We start from the raw sequence: 19,069 nt of genomic DNA on the forward strand, positions 1-19,069 counted from the left end.
TCACACTGTCAAAACCACAATATTCATGTAAAACGGTTAAAATGCACTCAAATATCTGAGTAGCATTAGGCCTGTTGACATGCCTGACTGCTACAAAGTCAGTATGGATCTCCCCTTCAAGTGCGTACCTCACATACACAATGACCTGCTCAAGCACAGCACTGTCGGTCGACTCGTCACACATCACAGAAAAATAATTTGCACTTTTCAAATTATTTTCTAATGATTTCAATTCAGTTTCAGCAATTACACTCATGAACTCTTTACACTTTTTGTCTGTAAGGTATGTATTGCCTACATCGAGGCCTTTCTGTTTATCAAGTGCACATTGCCACTTAAAGTCTGTAAATGGTCGTCCATGTTTCGCCAGTGCATGAGATGTACGAAAAAGTAACTGCATTTTTGCTAGTGCCTCTTTATTTATGCTCTGCAAAGCCTTTTCTGCCAGAGATGTACTTGGTGTGGACATTTGCACATTTTGTAATTCTTGACACTGCCTGTGACAACTACTTGCTGCATGGGACGTCAAGTTTTCTTTACGAAAACTTGAACATCCTTTTACAATGCCGACTCGAATGCTAGTTTGGGATACACTTCACAGACTTTGCAGTACATTTTTTTCTGAGCATTATCATACCGAACCCATTGAAATTCTGTACACCAGTTCTGAATAAACTCACGTGCCCGCACTTTTTTATCATTATGACTATCGTATTCTTTATTGTCGTCGTCCGTTTTCCGTTTTTTTTTCGGCGGCTTTGAAGCGCCACTTACAAATCGCCGCACAAACAACTCTAATGTATAATATTAAAATATTGAGCGCCTTTGCGTCATAAACACCTGTCAAGATAGACACGTTAATTGTTTAGGGTGCCAGTTCACACGTGAAACGAATGAGAAGGAAGGAATGTGAAGAATTTTGACGGGAGGAAGAGAGAGCGGTAGGAGGGAGGAAGAGTGAGTGGTAGGGGGGAGGAAGAGTGATAGGAAGGGGGGAGGAAGAGAGAGCGGAAGGGTGGGTGAGTTTGGAAAGGAGGGAGGGAGGGAGGGAGGGAGGGAAAACCGGTTATCACTGCCACATGGCCGCACGCACGCACACGCACACACTCTTTCGCCTCTCTGGCTGGTTTGAAGTCACGTAGGCCGGCTGGAATTCCTGGAAGCGCCCGTGATTCTTGGAACTCCCACTGCGCTTCGGTGGAGGACAGACGTGTCCCGGAGCTGCTCTACCAGATCGTCGCATCAGCTGTGGCTAGCACCTAGTGCAGCCCAGCGCTCACCGCCCAAGCTGTGGTTAGCACTTCTTAGTGCTAACCAGCAATAAAGAAAGGTGCCTGTGTGCTAAATGCGCACAGGCGGTAAAGGTTGACAGCGTAAGTGAAAGTTGATGACCGACGACCTTGGCAACACCCGGGGAGTTAGATCCCATGTAGCCTAGCCCGAACCCGGCTAACTAGCCCCGGGGGACGGTCAGTGGGTGTACCCAAGCTATAGGCAACAAAAGACAGGACAATGACCAGCGAAACTGTCGACATGGCAGTGAGCGAGGCCCCTTCAGGGCCGAGCTCTGACCAAACAAGTGGGTGGACAATGGCCACCGGCAAGCGCGCGAAACGCCTGCACACGGAGGTGTCCGGTGCAGGCAGTGACGACGAGGCGGGCCCCTCCCCCCGCCCTCAGCAGCCAACCACGACTGAGGCCGCCAAGAGGGCGCCGCGCGTAAAGCCCCTGTTCGTTTTCCTCGACCAGGGGCACCAGTACCAGAGGGTGTACACCGCCCTAAAACAGGCCGTGCAAGAGAAATTCACGTGCCAAAACCGCGGCCGTGACAAAATTCAGGTCAATGTGGCCTCCGTCCCCGATTACCACAGGGCAGTCAAAGCACTGCAGGCTATAGGAGCCCAGCACTCCGTCCTCCTTCAGAGGGACGAAGTTCCTAAGAAGTTCGTGCTGCGCGGGGTGCACCGCCACACGCCATCCGAATTCCTCCAGGAGGAATTCAGCACCCTGAATCTGCCGGTCCAGAACCACTGGTTCCTGGAGAACAGGCAGCGACAAGAGAAGTGCGATGCACTAGTGATAGAGGTGCCTCAGAGCTGCGACTCTGAGCGCATCTACGGCCTCAAAGAGTTCGCCGGCATGCTTGTGCGTGTCGACGACTACCGTCGCCCCTCAGGCCCCTCCCAATGTAGCGTCTGCCAACGCTATAACCACGTTGGCAAGGCCTGCCATGCGGCCCCTGTGTGCCGGTGGTGCAGCGGACCACACCGCGCTCCCGACTGCCCCAATGGGGGCAACCTAGAGTATAAGAAGTGCGCGCACTGTAAAGAGGCGCACTGTGCCAATTACAAGGGCTGCCAGGTGTACAAAAAAGAGACCCGCAGGCACCTCCCGCCCCAGGTGCGCAAGCAGCGCGAGCAGCAGTCTCGTCGCGACTTGCGCGCAAACAAGCAAGCTGCAATGCAGCCCCAGCCGCAACCGTCGCAACGGGCCCCTCCGGGCTTCTTCGGTCCCCCACGGCAAAACCCCTGGGGAACCCCGAGGTACCCTCCTCCCCAGAGCTTCGGCGACTACCTGCAGCAGGTAGGTGGTAACAGGTTTGCGCCCCTGGAGCAACACTGCGAGCCCAGCTACAATGAGCTGGACTACCCAGTGCTTGCGAATAATCCCTGGCAGCGAAAGCAGGGGTTTAAGAAACACCCGACGGGTCACAAAAATGGCCAAGGCAAGCCCCCGCGACCCACTCAGGAAAGGCCCCAGCAGCCTGGGCCGGACAGGCCGCGACAGCCTGCCCAGGAGAAGCTCGTGGCAGCCAAGGCTGCGCCAGCCCCGGCGAGGCGCACGACCGTGCTCTCCCGGCCGCAGGTAGCCCCGGCACCTGAGATGAGCATGGCGGTAGACGCAGCTCCAGTGCTGCCAACTGCACCGCCCGCGCCCCAACAACAGCCACCCTCGAAACCGGGCCTGGCTGACTTCCAGAAAGTGCTCGAGCAGTCGCGCACTTTCAACACGGATGAAAATCTGGCGGCCACAATTGTCCCAATGTGCCAGCTTATGGTTATATGGTGCGACCCATCTGTTTCCCTAACAGAAAAAGTCCATGCGATGATGGGCTTCGTCCAGTCACTGGCTGCCAAGCCCAATGGCAGCCACTAGACAGGACCCGAGTTGCGTAACAACCCCGGCCGATAGGTTAAGCTTACACTCCCTGCTCTTCTGGAATGCGCGTGGAATCAAACATAAATTACCTGAATTTATCCACCACCTGGAAAAATATAAAATCAAAATAGCTGCGATTAACGAAACACACTTGCAGCCGACCAACCGACTGACAATACTAAACTATATAGTTTATAGGCGCGATAGAGAGCACAATAGATGGGGCAGAGTAGCTCTAGTAGTTCACCGTAGCATCAAACATACTGTATGCCAGCTACCCATTTTTCAAAATTTAGAAGCTGTTGGAATAAGCTTAAACATTAAGGGGCCCGCCTCGTCAGGGGTGTGTGTGTGTTAGTGAGGCGGGATGATAAGCGCGACGCTCGCTGGTGCTTCCAGCGCGGTATAGCCTCTAAGCGCAAGTCTCTGAACTGACGCGCATTCATCTCGTCGTCACAGGATAACTGTGAAATTTGAGCGGTGACCGTAACATTATATGGCGGAGAAATGAAGATAAAGGTGCTATGCAAGCCCCTTAAGTGCTTTCAAGAATCTGTACTGATTGTTTTATGCCTAAAACTAACTCTGAAAACACGCGTTTTAGCCATTTTAACCCTTCTAAAAATACAGTTTAAAAGCTTAATCCGAAATTAAAAGTACTTTTCGGCCCTCAGAGAACTCTTAAATGCTATTCGTAAATAGGCCCCACTCCGATATCTTGAGTAGTTTTGAAATCGCGTTGTTTTTCCTGAAGCTCTGCACACCTTATGTGTGCCCAGGTAGGCGGGCCCCTTAACCAACAAAACATTAAACTCATTTCAATGTATGCTCCACCAAGTAGGTCCCTCAGTGTGGCGGATCTGGATGCCCTGTACGGGGCCGCCCCGAACTTCCTCGCTGTAGGTGACATTAATGCGAAACACCTGGAGTGGAATTGCAGGCGTGCGACGGCAAATGGCGGGCTTCTCTATGCGCATCAGCTTGATAAAAACTATCAGGTTCATGCTCCTACTGAGCCCACATTTGATTCAGGCAGACTGAACCAGCTGCCAGACATACTAGACATCGTGCTTAACAAGCGTGTCACCTCGGGGTTCGAACTCGAGGTCGTACACGACATGTCGTCCGACCATTTCCCTGTTCACTTACATTTCAACAGTGCAAACACGGAAACCAACCCGCCTCGTAAAATTCGGGACTACAAACACGCCGACTGGGAAGGATTTAAAACTCAAGTCGCGCAAAATTTGTCAGACATCATGGACATAAATAATAGTGAAAGTTTAGACACAGCAATAACTAAATTTACTGCGGAAATCCAGGATGGTATAAGCCAGTGCATTCCAGAAAAGGAGGTTAAGTTAGTACACGACGAGCTGCCAGTATACATACGCGACTTTATATCGCGCAAAAACAGACTGCGTCGTGAATACACACGACGACGCACTATCCAAACAAAACAAAGAATCAATGAATTACAAATAATTATTTCAGACGAAATTTCACTGTGGCGAAGCAGCCAGTGGGAAGCAAAAATCGCTCGTTTAAATATTCAGGACGGGAGTGCCTGGACTATGACGAAGCGATATTTAAATAAATCTGAAAAAATTCCGCCCCTTCAAACCAATAATGGCCTAGTCATCAAACCCCTCGACAAAGCACAAGCATTCGCAAATACACTGGAAACAGCCTTTCAGCCAAACATAGTGCCTTGCGATAGGCAATACACAACGCAAATTTACCGCGAATTGCGCGAAAAATTGCGCCAGCCCACTATTTCTGAGCCTCTATTAACTCAGGCACAGGAAATCAAGCAAATTATTAGGAAAATGAAGCCGCGAAAAGCACCTGGAAATGACGGCATCCAAGCCATAATTCTCAAACAGCTCCCAGATGAAGCCCTGGAATATTTAGCTGAATGCATTAATGCAATGCTCAGGCTCAGTATTTTCCCCTCCCAGTGGAAGGAAGCTAATGTAATAGTTTTCCACAAAACAGGCAAAGATAAAAAACTGACCCAAAATTACAGACCAATAAGCCTGCTTAGTACTGTGTCAAAAATAGCCGAAAGCATAATATTGCATCGACTAAATTGCCACATACACGAAAATAACTTGCTGCCAAATGAGCAATTCGGCTTTCGCGGTGCTCATTCGACCGTTCACCAGCTAGTGCGTCTCACTGAAGAGATTACTAGTGCATTTAACGTGCAAGACTATGTTTTCGCGACGTTCCTAGACGTAGAGAAAGCCTTTGACAGAGTGTTTCATGCAGGTCTTCTCTATAAATTATACCAAGCTGATTTCCCTGACTGCTATGTCAAGCTAATCACATCATACCTAGCAGGCAGAACCTTCAGAGTATCAACTGAAGGAGCCACATCAGACCTAAAACAGATTAGAGCAGGAGTGCCACAGGGCAGCATCCTAAGCCCTGTTCTATTCAATGTACATGCCACGCCCCGCACATAGACTCGTTAAATTAGGCTGCTATGCAGACGATACTGTCCTATATAGCAGATCACACAACCTACAGCTGGCCACGACTAGGCTGCAAGTTGCACTCACTGAAATAGAACCGTGGTGCACAACGTGGCGCATTAAAGTGAACACAACGAAGTCAGAAGCTATTGTGTTCACTCGTAAACACCTCCTGCCAATAGACCGCAGGCCGCAACTGAGTCTGTTCAACTAACACATCCCGCATAAAGATGTGGTTAAATACTTAGGTGTACACATGGACAGGAAATTAACATGGCGCCATCACATCGACACTAAGCGAGCACAGGCTCAGACTAGACTGTGCTCCTTGTATCCAGTTATGAGTAGACGATGTGGCAGCAGAGTCAAAACCGGCCTACTGCTCTACAAAGCCCTCATACGACCAATAATCACGTATGCAGCCCCTGTATGGGCCACTGCAGCAAAGACACACTTAATAAAATTACAGCGAATTCAGAATAGATGCATTCGAATCCTCATAGACGCCCCAGTGTACTGCCCTGTCGAAGCATTGCATCGTGAAACCAGATCGGAAACGTTGCAAGACTTTTACATTCGCACAACTCAGACTTTTTACGATAAATGCGTAAATAGTCTGAATCCACATATTACTTCTCTAGGAAACTATGATCCGGATGTAGATCAGAAGTATAAACGACCAAAATCACTCCTGGCGCACCGGCCGCCGTAGTGGCCTGCGATTGGCTGGAGGCCCCGGCCAATCACAGCGCAGCACGCGCGCTGCCGAGGCCAGACCCCAACACTGCTTTGCAGACTGGGTAGAAAATTCTGCCTATGCTGTAGCACGCACAGAGACACTCGTATTTCTGGCAGCTCGTTTAATTTAATTTTAAGAATATTACTATTTCCAGAATATTGTTATTAAATTATAGCATTAAGTATTAATCAATAGGATTCTGACCATGTGTCTGACCACGTCTTGCGGCGGAAATGCCCAGGCTGGCAGCATCATGTGTCGGAATTAAGGCCCCCACAACCCCCCCAGTACACTCGTCGCGCCGCTCGCTGAATCTAGTCGTGTTTTTGACCCAGCGGGGTTCTAATGAAACCAGTCGCGTTTTGGCCCGGCGAGGTTCTAATGAAACCAGTCGCGTTTTGGCCCTGCGGGGCTCTAATGAAACCAGTGGCGTTTTGGCCCAGCGGGGCTCTAATGAATTACACACATGTGTCCTGACATTTACTGACCCTTAGATTAAAATATATTCAGTGAGCAGCCTCACTATTGAATAATAGGTGTCTGACCATGTGCCTGACCACGTCCTGTGGCGCAAATATGCAACATTGGACTAGCCGATAATTGACATGCTCAGGCTGGCAGCACAATGAGTCGACACACACGACCGCGGCAACTGGGGCAACCTGGGCGCTGCGGTCGTATAATTATAATATAATACTTCTTCAACTATTCGGCTGGCTGGCAGCCTGGCGGGAAACGACTAAAGTCGCCCCCAAAACAACCAGTGCCACCAAAACCAAATGCGGACAAAATGTCCAAGCTCCCACCCATTTGCATAGTAGCATTTCTACTCTGTCCAACTCTTCTTCCAGAACCATCCTTCTGCTCCTGTAACCAACCTGCTTGTAATTAATGCATGAAATTTTGCATCCCGCATGTCAGTGCCCAGGGTTTTTCCTGTGTCTATGCAGGTTTTACCTGGGCCCATCTTATCTAGTTATAGTCTAGAATAGTCAGTGAGGGGAGTTAGTCATGGCTAAAACGTTGCCATGGCTGGCCAATCCCCTCCTAGCACATGATGCATGCTCCTCTCCTGCATGGTTCAGAACCTGCATGTTTAGAGCGTATAGGCTTCGGCCTGAGACGCACTTAAGAGTCTTCTCTACCCAGACCCCTCCCAAATACACTTAGTAATTAGTTAGGTTAGGAAAAAAAAAACTGACTGGTTTATTTTTAGATTTCCCCATCTCCCCATTCTGCAACAGCCTTGCTAGCGCCGCGCTGGTGCAAGTCGTATAAGATAAGGGGGGGGGGGGGGGAACGCGGAGTAGAATAACTGCGCTGTAAAAAAATCTCCCGGAAGTATCGCACCATATTTTATTACTCAATAAATCGGCATTAAATGTGTGACCATTTACCCTTATCAGGGTGGCTACCAAACTGTAAAGAATAAATTCCCTGACTTTTCCCTGACTTTTCCAGGAAAATCATTTTTATTCCCTGACCATGCCTAACAATCTCATCAATTTTTTTAAGCGTAAAACCTTCTTATTTTTACATATTATAACTAACTTATCAGATAACATACACAAATATATGTCAAAACAAAATCAGAAAACAATAATAATAATAGCTTTTAGAAATTAAAATTTTTCGATTATAGTGTACGTTAAGTGATGATGAACTTGCTAATACAGTAGAGCTTCATTATAAAGAACATGAAGGAACCCAAAATTATGGCAGTTTGTTATAATAAAGTTCTTTATACCGAAATCACAATAATTGCCTGATTTGGGTTTTTTAACATAACTCGATCTTGTTAAATTAACAATGTAGAAAATCTAATACCAATATGAGTGGTATAAGCATCAATTACTTTAACAGCTATACTTTGGGATCAAGATACATACTACATACATATACATACTAGTATGTATATGTACTATACAGAAATACGTAAGTTGTTTGCCAAAACAGTAAGCCTACCTTTGGAATCAAGACAAGCTGTTTGCAAAAATGCTGTAATAAATCAAAAATATAAAATTTAAAAGTTACGAAAATTTTTTTACATTTTTAAATTATTAAGAAAAAATCCTGTATACGTGACTGTTTTTTAATGTTATTAAGTTCATTGGCCACATCTGTTTCAATGTTTCTTAAGACGGGCAGGTGATGTACAAGCTTTTCAGTTGTCATAAAGAGTCTTTCCAACACATTTAGTGCATTACAGACTTCTTCCCGCCGAGGACGTTTAACTTCGGTTTCACTGTCACAGTCATCAGCATCTTCATTTGGTGGCCAGCTCTCCTCTTCCGGTTGGCCAACCTCCTCTGACACTGCAAGGCAAGTGGCTATGTGATTATCTATGCCAACAAAATCACCGAAAGAAGACTGAGGAACATCAAACCTTTTCTGAACTTCAGCCCAACGAGGTTCATCACAGTCATCTGATTCTTCATCGTGATGATGTTCAGTCTTGATAGGAAATCCTGCCTTCCTATAACAATTCGCAATTGTGGAAGGCTTGACTCTATCCCAGGCCAAACACAGCCTGTGCATGGCCTGAAGAATGTTCCACTTCAATTCGCTGGAGTCTTTCCCACACTCCACCTTCCATAGAAGGTATTGCACAAGTTGCTTCTTGTAGTCCCTTTTAACTTGTGCAATAATCCCTTGATCTAGGGGCTGCAAAGCACTGGTACAGTTGGGTGGGAAAAAGAGCACTTTAACATTTCTAAGTGAAAGGTTAACGTTGTGGGCAGGACAGTGGTCAATAAACAACAGAACTTTTCTGTTCTGTACCCCCATCTTGGCATCAAAACTTTGTATCCATTCTTGAAAAAGGGATGCTGTCATCCATGAATTTTTGTTGTTTTTATACTTGCAAGGAAGATGTTTAATGTTTTTGAAGCATCTAGGTTTTCCATATTTACCAATAATAAGTGGTGTCAGCTTTTCGGAACCATTACTGTTAACACACAGCAGCACAGTAAAGCGTTCCTTGCTCTTTTTGCCTCCGTGGCATGTTTCTCCTTTCACCTCCAGTGTTCTGTCAGGAAGCAGATTGTAAAAAATGCCTGCTTCGTCGGCATTGAAAATGTCTTTTTCATCATATCCTGATAACAGCAATTCAAGTTCTTCCTTCCACTTGTCTTGAACTTCAACATTTACTGCCGCAGCTTCTCCACACACTTTAAGCGTACTTAAATTCCAACGTGCCTTGAATCGGTGAAGCCAGCCACCAGAAGCTTTAAAGTCGGTAATTTGTAATTTTAAGGCCTCTTCCTGTGCCTTTTGTAGGAGAATGTCCCCACCAATGGGAATGTTTGATGCCCGTGAATGCATCAACCAGTCGAACAACGTCTTTTCAAGAGCATCGTAGCGGGCGGTACGCAAACGTTTTCGATCTTGTGACATTAAATGTTTATTGTCTTCCAAACTGGATCGCTGGGTGAGAATTGTCGATAATGTTGATTTGGAGATACCGAACTTTTTAGCCACATCAGTCTTTTTATTTCCATCATCTACTGCTTTTAACATTTCAAGTTTCATTTTCACATCAATTGCCTTTCGTTTCCTAGAAGACATGTTCAGTAGTACTGTTTTTTAAAGTATAAAAACAAATGGACCCGACACATGTAACAATAAGTTATACTCGTAGTATAGCCACGTTTCTCAAACAATAAACAAGGAAACGACCAGAGATGTGTATGTAGCAATAGCAAAACCCCTTATTTGCACTTTTCATGGGGACAAAGTAAAAAAGTGTAAAAAGCGGGAAAGTGTAAATAAAGGGAAAAGTAAGAAATACGTTAAAGTTAATTAAAATACAGTCGCATCCTGCAGCGTTTATAACAAATACGGGCTACATTACACATACGCATTGCACCACAGTAAAAAAGTTTAAAAAAAGGGCCGCAAATTGTAAATTTACCGTCAATAGCGCGCAGTGCGCGGAGAAAGGTCATTGTACTCAATCAGCTGTTGTTACGGTGCGGCGTAGCCGCCTGCTGGCTCTCTCTGTTCTCTGAGCTGCGCATGCGCAGTATAACTCACTCAACGCTCCGCCCAGACTCGTGACGTTCCATCAGCAGCCAACCAATAGATGCGAGCTTAGCGGAAAAAAATATAAGCTCCACCTCCCGTGTACCAGTTTTATCCAGTTCTAATACCAGTTTATTGGTATACGCACCAGTTTTCTCGCTGCCGTGACATGTTCAAGTTTACGTTCATCTTGATGTCTTGATATTAATAATTAATTTACGATCCCCAGATATAAATGGTTAGTTTAAAAAATATGCATCAACTGTACAATATTTCCGAAATTTTAAAATACGTATAAAACAGTTACCAAGACTCCGCTCATTTTATCTTGTGAAGTTTGTCTCGTACCAGTATTTCGGCTAAGTTGTGACATAAATATAGTATCACAACTTACAAGCAGCCTAGTAAAGTTGTAATATTCCCGGTACGTTTATACATTCGTGAGTTTACATTTTTCCCTAGTACATTTTAGATTGTCCCCTGCTATAATTACTCGGACTTTTACACGCCTAGGCTTAAATTATTATATGTTTAGAAATGAAAGCAACTTTTCATGTTATAAAATATGTATATTTTGCGATTTAAAATGTTCATTGCCGACTATAAACGTTACGTTTTTCACAATGTTTTTAGGCCTACTATGGTTGTTACGTGACGTAAATAGCGGGATGGATTCGATTTTTGAGACGTAATTCGCGTGAAAGTATTGTATTGGACTAAACGGGACCTGAAGAATATAGTGTAAATAACGGGAAAACGTAAGTAACGGGAAAACGTAAGTAACGGTAACGTAAATAAGGGGTTTCGCGTACTTTATGATGTAGAACTTCGCATCGGTTAAACACGTCGTGCGAGCATAGAACAAAGAGTAATGTCTGCGAACACCACACGGCAGCGCTTAGTCGCTACACCAGTTTTGTGCATTAATTTCAACACTAGTCCATTGCAGTCATCTATGGCGCGTATCAAAATAAATAGGATGGCAGTTTGTGGGTGAATGGCGACGATTTTATCCGTTTGTCGTTTACCGTGCCGGGAAGAAAAGTGTTCGTTCAAATGAATATTTATAGAATATTTTAAATATTTGAGCGAGAAAATTCATACTAGTGAAATTTTTTTACGTTATGTTATATGGACGTCTGACGGGACCAAAGGCATAGTTCGTAGTAATGAATTGTTCGCTCTAATGAAGTTCGTTAAAACGGTGTTTTACTGTATTTAGTGAATTATATATAGGTACTAATGAACATACACATTCTTAAGCAATATTAGCAAACAATCTTACTTAAGAGTTTTTATTAGTTTTTCTATGTCTAATTGTAAGGTAACAAATTAAAAGAGTAATGGGTCTTTTTTCTTAATAATGTACGTAATTTTGTTGCCTGTAAATAATAACGCATTTTTTGTTGATTATTTCTAAAACTTAAAAAAAAAATTTAATTTGCATATTTATAAAACTGAATTTTATTCACTAAAATAAACACATTTCATAAATAATATTTCTTTAACTAGCTATAAAATAAATCCTTTTATAAATTAACATTTTTCAATTATATTATATGTTAAGTGAAGATTAAAAACAACTGTTATATACGCCATTTTACCCAATTATGTAAATTATTGTTTTATTTACTCATTTGATGTATAATAACCCAAAAAAGGATAAAAGTCTAGGCGTTCACAACACTGATCATTATAAAAAATAACTACTATAACATAAAAAGAAGATCGCCTGCAGTAGCGGTAGCAAAGCGAACGAACTATCTGTGACCTGTCTTCTTTGAATTCGAGATGGGAGCGGACGAACTAAAAGAGCGACCTAGTTCGCACGTGTGTGCTTTTTTTTTTGTTCCCAGTCGTGTAGTGCTTCTCTACGTTTTACTTTTCAGATGTACTATTTATTTTATTTTGCTGTCCTCTTTGTGTAAACGTTTTTAATAGGAGCGCTCCCGGTCGCGAACTATTATGCGCAAGTCTAATGATTAGCTACTCTTAATATTTACCTTTCACTTTTCTTATCCTGTATTGGAATTCATTAAAAAAATGTTTTACTCCATAAAAGTAATGGGCTAAAAATTTGAATATAACCGAATAAACACTTTAACTCATTAATCACCTTTACTCTTAGCTTTCAGCAACGGCAATATTCTTCCCAAGCCCACACGTTCATATCTGATCCCGCGCACATTTTTTCCCCATCTTTGTCTACTACTTCTATTCTCTCCTTTTTATCTTCAGAACAAAGCCCGACTAGCTTACTAAATAATACTGAAAACATGTACACACCACTATTCAAAACGTTTACACAAAGAGGACAGCAAAATAAAATAAATAGTACATCTGAAAAGTAAAACGTAGAGAAGCACTACACAACACGACTGGCAACAAAAAAAAAAAGCACTCACGTTTTCATCCCAAAACGTTTGTGTACTTGTACCACAGTTGCCAATAATACGAGAAACAAAAATAAAACTATTTCGGTCATCTCGGTGTACTATGAGCTATAAAACTAGTAAGCATAGAATAATTTGGTACACGTACCATGACTGTGGTGGCAATACAATGCTTGTGCGCGCACGCCAGCCAGCTGTTATCAGCAACGCAGACACAGCAGAGTTTTTCATGGACCCGCGACATCAAAAATGGCTTCATTAAAATGTCAAACTTCGTATAAAATATAGTATTCAGAATTTCAGTTAATAATTCGCTACATACAATTAACAAATTAACAAAGACTATGAATAATATTAAGCTGTAAAATGCTGCAGCAGGAACTTTAGACAAGATTTAATTTTTTCCCTGACTATTTGAAAAATTTCCTGACTTTTCCATGACTTTTCCCTGCTGGCAAAATTCCCTGACTTTTCCCGGTTTTCCCGGTTGGTCGCCACCCTGCTTATGCGGGTAACTACGGTACTCCTGACGGACTTGTGTGGGCTACTGAATGTTAAGTTGAAATTTAATAGTAACCTGTCCCCCCGGACAGGCACGTTTCGTTTTATACCTGTCCGGACGGAAATTTGCCTGTCTCGGACAGGCGGACAGGCGTTAAAGTCGAACCCTGGTTAAAATAATATATTCTTAAACTAATAAATATTTACTTAAATCTATGTAAAGAAGTGCATAAAGTTCTGACTGAAAGTAAGTAATGTAAAATTAATAGAAGAAATAATCATTAGTTTGCTTGTTTATTTTTGAAATACTAAAATTATTGGTAACAATTTAGAAAAGAGTAAACAAAACTGTGTTCTAGGGTATATTTATTTCAATTGCTGTTCCTTCCAAATCTAGTACCTAATTCCCTAACGATAGTAAGACGGTCTACCAAAGGTGTTTCAGCCTTTGTAACAAATAATGTTGAAAGAACAGATTAAAATATTTCATAATAATGAGAAAAACCTCCACCCTCTGTGGCCTATGAATTTTATACTTAAGACGTAAATCTTTTTATTTCAGCACGAAAACAATTTTCTTAAAACTAGAATATAAGAATACAAAATATTGTAAATGTTGTTTAACTAAATTACACGAGTTATAAAGTCTTAAATAGTCACATTAGGTATAACTCAGGCTATTGTGTATTCACAAACACAACTAAGACGTCTCACCCTTAATTTACATTTTCATCCTTTTACTTTTTTTTTGTTTCCCTTGAAAAATGTAAATAAGGGGTTTTGCTGTAGATCAAATTTAATTATTTAATTTTTCAAAACGATATGGTAATGATACTGCAGATCAGTTATTTTCATAGCTAAATAGATAAATATAGAGATGAGTGTATAGATATGCTTTGCGAAGAAATGGAAATTGAACCCTTACTACATGGGTACCACAGCTAGTATTTCATATTCAAAAAATTCAGTAAATTATATAAAATAAGCCTCCTTTAGAAGCAAATACTGCTGGTAGGTACCAGTTTTTGAAAGAACGAACTAACTTCTTACATAAATAACTAGCAAATGGAAATTATTGATTGAAGCACAGTAAATAAATGTTACTTCATATGACTAAAAATATGTACAAGTATCCAGCTCACTACTAAATATTAAACTAAAAACTTCTAAGCAATATTAACTTGAATTACGCTCATTAGGTGAACTGCCATGCTCTTTTCTTGATGCATATTTTATCAGATCCTTTATGAACCTACGCTTCCAAAAGCACTGAAGCAATTCTCTGTATGGTTTATATTTTAAGGTATATTTTTTAAATGTTTTGTTTGTATCAATGATTTTTATTAAAACACTGCCTACTATTTTTTTTTGTATGTGTACATTGATCCAGTCTTTTTTTGTTTTAAATATATGGGCTAACAATAATATTTACTTCTAAAATAAATAACTTCAAAAACATGGAAAAACACGGTTAATGATTATTTTACTAAATAATGGATAACATAACACTTAACGTCAATTCAGTACTTAACTCAGACAAAACTGAATGAGGGTAAGTATAAAATGGGTCCTATGGGCTTCATACTTAAAAGAAGAAGGCCATTTGATCTGATCTTATTGCAGGGTTCCTACAGCCTGAGTCAAATTTATTTCCCTGACTTTTCCCTGACTTTCCCTGACCATTCATTGAAACTTTCCTAACCAATTACGAAAAAAAAAATTCAGTTTTACAAAAAATATTGATGTTTTAACTGTGCCCTAATTATGTTGGCCTCCTCCTTTCCTTCAGCTAACCGTACCACACCTTAAATATAAATATCAGAAAGCAGACACAAACTTTACTAAAACTTCCATTTTTGACATGAATATTAAAAAATTCAAAACACTGTGATTCAATAAATATGTAATTCAATTACAAAACAAAATATTAACCTGTAACAAATAAATTCAAAAAATTTGAAATACTAGTTACAGCAAAGCTCTTTATTTTTCAAGTTCTTTTCATTCCCTTTTCATTGCTTCCTTTTTTTCTTCTATTTCCCTCATAAATTTTTTTCTTTCTTCTACTAACTCTTTCATTTGTTTTTCTAACAATCTCTTTTTTCCCTTTCTTGTTGTTTCCTCACTTGTTTTCTGTTTTCTAAGTTCCAAATAATCTTGATATCGTTTTCGAGCACTTTTCACATAATCTAACATCCTTTTATCTATTTTCACATTCTCAATCCCTCCTGCCTGTTGCACTTCATCTTGAATATGGCGTTGTGCTATCACTGTCTTTTCTAGCATGTTTTCAACCAATAGTGACTTATTAATTGAAAAAACCCCTTCCACAGTTGCATCACCATGGGAGAGCACAAGACATATCTTAATAACTTCCCACAGGTTTTTGTATACTTCACTTCCTCTCATGAAGTTTCCATAGGTGCTATCGAGTCTTGCCTCCTCAATAGTTTCGCAGTGTTCTTGAAACATTTCACTAAGTACAGTTTTCTTCATATCACACAAGTTACAGTATTCTTTTTTAGCCTTTTCTGCAACTTCATCATCTATTTTGTTTGAAGCAAGTAGCTCATCTAAAAGAAAAGAAAACCTTTTCTGACCAAGTGAAGGTGAGTGTTGAATAATCGAGGGATCTAGAGAAGACAATCCTCTAACTGCTTTGTACTTCAAAGGACATCTTTCTTGAAGTTTGGCAGTCATGGCTGTCAACATACCCCAACATTCATGCATAAACTCAAGCTTTTCTCTTTCCATTACAGAGGTTGATACTTCTGCAAGAAAGCGTTTTGCTGCAAATCCAACATCAACTTTATTGCTTAGGATCAAATTGTCTGATTTTTTTACATCAATAGAGAGCATATTTGTGCTAGTACACTTCATCACGTCAGGCTTTACACAGCGGTTCATAATTTCTCTCAGAAGTTTCTGCACTGCTTCAAAAATAAATGGACTCATGGGTTTTGAAGTTTGAAACTTCTTAAGAAAGGGCTCACACTCATCTTCAATTGTCTTGCAGAATGCCAATTTACACTTTACAAATGAACGGCTTCAATCAAGGTTTTTGCAACTTTTGTCTTCGGAAGCTTGGCTACATTAACAAATTTTGCAACATGATCCCATATCTCTAACGCTCTTTTAAGGCACTTGGCATTGTCTAGCCATCGTACATTACAGAACTTCAAAGGAAATATTGTGCATTCCATCAGCTCTGTAAATAATGCTCGTCGAGCTGGAGAATCATGGAAAAGAAAATATAAGTGTAGCAACAAGGTACTAATGTCCCATCCAACAGATTCAATGCCAGTTTTCAAAGCACCATGAACCACATGCAAACTACACGTTCCCAGATTCAGTAATGTGAAAGTTTCATTGCTTGTGGTGGATCTGATGTGTTCTTGGAGACATTTGAAAAATTTCAAATTGACATTGGGGCCATCCATAGACACCTGTATTACTTTGGAAGGTGACAGAGGAGCAATTCCATCCAAAAAATTCCTAAGCAAATGTTCAGCTGTGCTTCTATAAAGAAACACACTGTTCAAGTATCTGGTAATAACCATTTGCTTTTCTTCATCCCATAACCTAATTACTATGTCCATTTGTCCTCGCTGAATTACTTTGTTCAATGCTTCATCAAAACATAATACAAAATTGTCGCACAACTTCAGGCGATCTAGCATATTCTGCTGGAAGTACGGTGCTAGCCCGTGAACAAGAACATAAGCAACTTTATCTCCTCCTAAAGTAAATGCATTGGCAACTGCAGTATCGGGAAACATTATTTTAAATACAGTACTTATGTTACTGCAAGAATTAAAAGACATTTTCTTGCACACAACCTGCAGACTCCAAATAATCTCTGCTTTCATTGCATCTTCTTTTAAAACGTAACTGTTGAGATTTCTTTGAGGCACTACATTCTGTAGACTAGTGACCGTGTTTATCTGAAGCTGAGTGCATTGTGACGTGAAGACACTATTTGAGCAAGAAGAATCACTACTCTGTCCCTTGTCTAGGTTAACGCCTGAAATCGCTGTTGATCCAGAACAACTTGCAATATTACCTGGCATCTTTATAAAAAAAGAAGACAAAGAAGTCTGACTTGTTGCACCTCCCACCATTTTCAAATGGGTTGGTCCTTTCACATGAGAAACTAATGCTTGCTTTCCCATATTGCTCAAGTTCAAAGTCTTTTTACACACACTACAAAATGCTTAAGTATTATGCCCATCTACAGGATGCACCCATTATGAAAAATCTGGAAACAGAGCTGGGTTCAGCCACAGCTGATTAAATACAGTTTTTTTGTCAGACATAATGAACTGTAACAGTCTTTACATAATCAACCTGGAACAAAACAATGTAGGTGGATGGTTACACACAAAAGCTTACTACTCCACATGCAACAAACAGGTAGCCTTCTTTTCACAGGCAAGAGAGCCACAACCACAACCCGAACAGTTCCGAAGTTTACTAAAGTGAAAGGTTAAGTTAGGTTCGCGTTATTTAACATCCTATATCACCGTAAAATATATAAATCCTTGAAATATGGTGTTTTTCAAGGGTGATCGTTCCATGTAGTGAAAGGAACACGTCCGCGTAGCAAATACAGTTTCTCACTCCTTGGCAAAAGTTGGCAACAGATACTGCACGCCACTATGTTTGTTTGGTACCAGTGATTTTGGGCTTTGTTTATGTTTACCTTGACATAAATTTTTGTGCTTTATTGACACGTTATACAGATAATTTATTCACGTTTATGATTACTTTTCGCGATATTCATGCAATGGTGAGTGGTCGTGAAAGAAACGCTGTTAACAGTTAAGCAAAAATTGAATATTTTGAGTTAGTTTGACAAACCGTGTTGGATCGCGTGTGGCCTTAGCCAAGGCATTGAGAATTTCTCATGTCTACATTAAACACAATTGTTCATAATCGAACGTCCATCGAAAATGCCGCAGAACAATGTGGACCAATGGCAAAAAATTTAAAAATATCAAGTTGTTAATGTTAGGCCTAAAACATATTTTTACTTAAGTTTTAGGATTGCCCTTAAATACTAAAGTTTATTGCAAACAAAAATAATATAGTTATTGTTGTAAAATTTTATTACAACAAGCGTTGACTTGAAGAATAATTATATATATCATCATGTAGTTTTTAGTAAAATTTTACTTTCCCCTCAATTACACTTTCCTCAGAATTACACCTTTTTCAGTTTTCCCCTTGAAAAGTGTAATTCAGGGGTTCCGCTGTATTCTGAAACAAACTAGTAAGTGTGTTGGCAAAACACTACAAATGGTAAATACAGCATAATACTTCATATATCTCAAAACTTAAGACATACAAGCCGAGTTAGTGAACTTCTTTACTACTTTCACATCTTCATTCACTACTGCATGCAGAAGACTGCAGTAACCTTCAAAAGATACAGTGAGCGGAACAGAATTTATTGCAACTAGAGATGATGTATGTACATAGCTAATAGCCAGATTTATGATGTTTTTTGATTAGATATATTTCTTTCAGAGTTATTTTCGAAAATTTTACTATCCACTTCATTTCACTAACTTTATAACTATCTCCCTGACTTTCCCTGACTTTATAGCTATCTCACTGACTTTCCCTGACACCTTTATTTTTCCCTGACTTTCCCTGACTATCCCTGACATTCCAGATTGTAGGAACCCTGTATTGGCACCGACTGAATCTGTGTCAAACGTGGTTCACCTCCCACTGTAATTACGGACACCCAATAAGCACGTAACTAACAA

The 19,069-nt window shown here is 41.0% G+C and overlaps 1 protein-coding gene across 1 annotated transcript in view; it reads right to left on the reverse strand.

Moving 5' to 3' along the window:
- Positions 1 to 19,069, reverse strand: part of LOC134535751 (probable phosphorylase b kinase regulatory subunit alpha) — a 582,726-nt gene that overhangs the window by 473,373 nt on the left and 90,284 nt on the right. The gene's annotated exons all lie outside the window — the stretch shown is intronic.

Source organism: Bacillus rossius, chromosome 10 (genome assembly GCF_032445375.1).
Source record: "Bacillus rossius redtenbacheri isolate Brsri chromosome 10, Brsri_v3, whole genome shotgun sequence".
In the NCBI taxonomy this organism is placed as follows: Eukaryota; Metazoa; Arthropoda; class Insecta; order Phasmatodea; family Bacillidae; genus Bacillus; species Bacillus rossius.